Source organism: Gekko japonicus, unplaced genomic scaffold, assembly GCF_001447785.1.
Source record: "Gekko japonicus isolate JY-2015 unplaced genomic scaffold, Gekko_japonicus_V1.1 scaffold4167, whole genome shotgun sequence".
NCBI lineage: Eukaryota > Metazoa > Chordata > Lepidosauria > Squamata > Gekkonidae > Gekko > Gekko japonicus.
In genome coordinates, this window is record NW_015163213.1 from 93442 (window position 1) to 98322 (window position 4881).

Sequence of the window (4881 nt, forward strand, 5' to 3'; positions counted from 1 at the left end):
ACATAGTCATGAAGATAACATTCAAAAAGCGTTGTCGTTGCTGTTCAGTCGCACAGTCGAGTCCGACTCTTCACAACTGCGGAGTCTGCTTAATTTCATGTTCGTTGCATCGATGACACTGTCTAACCATCTCATCCTTTGCCGTCCCCTTCTTCCTTGACCTTCAGTCTTTCCCAGCATCAGGGTCTTCTCCTCCAGTGAGGGCTCCTTTCTCATTGGGTGGCCAAAGTATCTGAGCTTCAGTTTCATTCTCTGGCCTTCCAGGGAACAGTCAGGGTTGATTTCTTTTAGGATTGACTGATTTGATCTCCTTGCAGTCCAAGGGACTCTCAAGAGTCTTCTCCAGCACCATAGTTCAAAAGAATCTATTCTTTGGCACTCGGCCTTCCTTATAGTCCAACTCTCGCAGCCATACAGTGCTACCGGGAATACCATTGCTTTGACCATACGGACTTTTGTTGACAGGGTCATGTCTCTACTTTGTATTATGCTGTCTAGGTTTGCCGTCACTTTCCTCCCAAGGAGCAGGCATCTTTTAATTTCGTGGCTGCAGTCTCCATCTGCAGTGATCTTGGATCCCAGGAACGTGAAGTCTGTCACTGCTTCCACGACTTCCCCTTCTATTTGCCAAGGAGTGATGGGGCCGGATGCTATGATCTTAGTTTTTTTGATGTTGAGTTTCAAGCCAACCTTTGTGCTCTCCTCTTTTACACTTAGCAAGAGGCTCTTAAGATCCTCTTCACAAAAAGCATTATTGGTTACGAAGGACAGTGCATCATTTGAGTAATAGTCCACTCATTGGTCAAATATGAAGAAAGGTGTGCCTACATAATATCTTAAGTATTTACTTAACCTAACCTGCATAATATTGGCCAAGGATTCTTCATACCCAAACAAAAGTGTTGTTTTTTTTCTGATACGAAGCTAAAATCCTTTTTGACCCAGACACTGCAAAGTTTTACCCTAAACAACTAAAAACCATGAACTGTGCCTATCTTCTATACCAAAAGAATGTTGTTTTCTTGTCTGCTAGCATCAAGAGAAAGTCCTACTATTTAGTAGGCTTTCATCACATCCTAATAAAATCTTACTTATGAGAAAAATCTATAAAACCAGAAAAATATGAATAATCAGAAAGGAAAAAAATCTTTATATTCACATTCATACTGCAGAACTCAGGACGGGGAACCTCCTGGAAATTTGGGGGTGGAGCCTGAAGGGGGCGGGGTTTGGGGCGGGGCGGGACTTCAGTGGGATATTACAGGCCACCCTCCAGATTTTCTCCAGGGGAACTGATCTCTGTCATCTGTAGATCAGCTGGCATTCCAGGAGATCTCCAGGTCGCACCAGGAGGCTATATGTAACCCGAGAGAAAGTCGCGGGAAAACAGTATAACATCAAAGAAGCAAAAGGTGCCGACTGATAAGAGAACTTCTTGGAATTTTGCATTTGTAATTAAAAGACGCCTGCTCCTTGGGAGGAAAGTGATGGCAAACTTAAATAGCATGATAAAAAGTAGAGATATCACCCTGCCGACAAAAGTCCGCATGGTCAAAACAATGGTATTCCCAGTAGTCATGTATGGCTGCGAGAGTTGTAAACTGCTTTGAGTGAAGGGTATATATCCAATCCCTCTTCTTTGGTGTAGTGGTTAGGAGCGAGGACTCTAATCTGGGAGAACCGAGTTTGATTCCCCACTCCTCCATATGCAGCTGCTGAGGTGACCTTGGGTCAGTCACAAGTTCTCGAGAGAGCTGTTCTCTCAAGGGCAGTTCTCGAGAGAGCTCTCTCAGCCCCACCTCCCTCCCAGGGAGTCTCTTGTGGGGAGGGGGAGAGAGTTTGTAAGCCATTCTGAGACTCCCTCGGGTAGTGAAGGGTGGGGTTTAAATCCAATCTCCTCCTCCTCTATAGCTAACGTGATTAAATAAATACTGCATTGTTGGATTTTATTGCTTACAATCCACTTTCCGTCTCTGCGAGAAAGGCAGCGCGCTATCCATGCTGCAAGGAAATAAATTCCGGGTTTCTGTTCATCCTCTTGTGTTGAGAGCAATGCTCCCTCTAAGCTGCGGAGTCTTGTGAGCAAACATTCTACTTTGTGAGCTACCGGCATTAAAGTTGTGAGCGAGCTATTTGGCTTCTGTATAAATTAGTTTGTTCTGGAGCCGTCCTTCTGTCAGGTTCCATAGCCAAACAAAAGAGTACACGCTTATCATAAGGTTATACTTTATTGCTAGAGCTATAGATGCAGTAACATTGTCACTGTTAGGAATGGCGATGTTCCTAATTCATTCTGATTTGAGCCACCCGACAGCGCTTCCAACCTTATTCTGGGAAGATTCACCCTGTCTCGGTACACTTAAGAATTCTAATATCATTCTAAGGCCCTTACTAACTTTTTGGAAACGAACCTGCAAATCACTACTCCCGAAAAACTCTAGATTTCTACCCTTTATCCACCAACTGTGGTTCAAAGATGCAATACCACAGGCTCAACTACCTAATTGGAAGAAAGCTAGACTAACTAGATACGGGGATATAACAACTAAAAAAGGCATCTTACCCAAATTTACGATCGAACACAAATTAGGCAATAAAATTCCCTGGTTCTTTTATTTTCAACTACGTGTCGCTACAGAACAACTGCATATGACAGAAATGATGGGGAGGCCACGTACGGACCTAGAATTTCTCTTCCACACCTATGAACTTGCTGATAAAGGTCTGATCTCAGCGACCTATCAACTCCTTAACTCAATAAGCTCATCTAAAAAAACTCCCTACCAAAGGTTATGGCAAGCCGACTGCAGTATGAATCTTGACGATAACTTTTGGAAGGAAGTTTGGGAGACCAAAAGTCCTTTCCCAAACTCTATATCACTGGAGATGCAGAATCTTAAAATCTTGACAAGGTGGTACTTGACCCCTCAAAGATTATCCCGCATATACCCATCAAGATCTCCAAAATGTTGGAAATGTGAAGAAATAGGCACATTCGCTCACCTATGGTGGGAATGTGAACAGATCGCTAAATTTTGGAATGATATTAAAGAAATTATTTTCAAAATACAGGCCTCTCAATCCCCCTAAATCCGGAGAGTCTTTTCCTCAAACATTGGCCGCCGTACATTGAAACCCACCAACACAAAATGATCTTGGATATTATGATATTTGCAGCCCGTACAGCAATAGCCACCTGCTGGAAAAATCCAAAACCACCTACAGTGTCTTTATGGTACCAAAAATTATGGGACCAATTTCTTATGGAATCCGTCACCAATAAAATAAATAACTCAAGTTTGAAGCCTGTGCTTCGACCAATAATGGAAAAGTGGAATCCTATTCTAGAATATTTGGCCTCTGAAGAGTACCTGCCTGCTTCCTGGCATCACATGCAGAAATGGATGTAAATGTTCCTGTGCTCTGCAACATGAAAACTGGATAATAATTTTTACTGTTTACCTTAATGTGCTCAAGCTGTACCCATTCTTTTTTATGTCCTAGAGCTCTAAATAGCTGTTCTCAGGGAAGTACAAATGTATAGTCTTGGTATACACAATGGTTATGTTTGTTCGAAATGTAATTGTATTTCTTATGGATACGAAAAAATTCTATCCTGTAACTGTTGAATTTCTAGTTTATTGTACTAGACTTATATAATATCTGCAGAAATTGAAATAAAAGAAAAAAATTATAAATAAAAAAAAACCCAGGGCTTTTTTTGGAGCAGGAACTCCTTTGCATGTTAGGCCACACACCCCTAATGTAGCCAATCCTAATGAGTTTCTGCAGTTGGGTGTGGCCTATTATGCTAATGAGTTCCTGCTGGGTGTGGCCAACTCAGGAGCCAGCCGGAACTCCGTTCCTGTACGTTCCTGCCCAAAAATAGCCCTGGATATAGGGTATTCGTATGCACACCCCCACTCCTTGGCCAATCGGCCAGACTCCCGCACAGGGGAGAATGGGGCCCCAGGCCCTTACAGCCAAAGCTGGGAATCAAAAGTAAGGTAAATGATGGCCAGACACTACATAGGCAGCTTACAAGGTCAGAGATAAAAAGGACGAAGGAATGCAGCATCAGTTGGCACACAGGTCAAGCAGATGCACTCCTGCCCATAAACATTACGGCAGCATAGCTGGCACCTTCCTGAGCTAAGACAAAAGCGAGTGAGCCAGAGGCTAAAACACTGTGAGCTACCTCACACTCAGCTTAGAGGGAACACTGGTTGCAGTATCCTACCTCTAGGACATGGAGGTTCCACGCATCTCCTCTCCCCCATCAGAAAAGGGAGTGGCTGGGAGTCTAGAGATGTAAAATTTCTGGAAATTGTGAAGCTCGGAAAAAAACCCATTTTTTTTCTGTTTTTTTCCCCGGGGAAAAATTGAAAAAATGCTACATTGGCATTTTTTTTGTCTTTTCTAGATTGAAAGTCATTCTGTTACTTTAGGAACATAAAATATGACTATGGACATTTTTACTTGGCATGAAATTATCACAACTAGCATATTAAAAATATAGTGTATCCAAACAATTATTACAAACAGAATACCCACCCACATGCAAAAACAAAACTGAAACCTTTTTATTGTCTTCTGACAATAGCACCTCCTAAAGGAAGAAATGCATCTTGTTCTTGCATTGGAGAGTTCAGTTTGTAACCTACAGCTTGCTTGTCCTCAGTGCACAGAAATTAGATCAATCTGATACCATATATATATATTTTAGAAATGATTTGGAAAACATTTGAACACCTTGTCTTAAAATATTTTATTCATCATGTTAAAATAAAACGTTCCATAATCAAAAAAAATTTTTCTTTCAATTTTTCCAATTTTTCGGAAAAAAACAAAAAGGCTTCAGGGAAAAAAAACGGGGGGAAA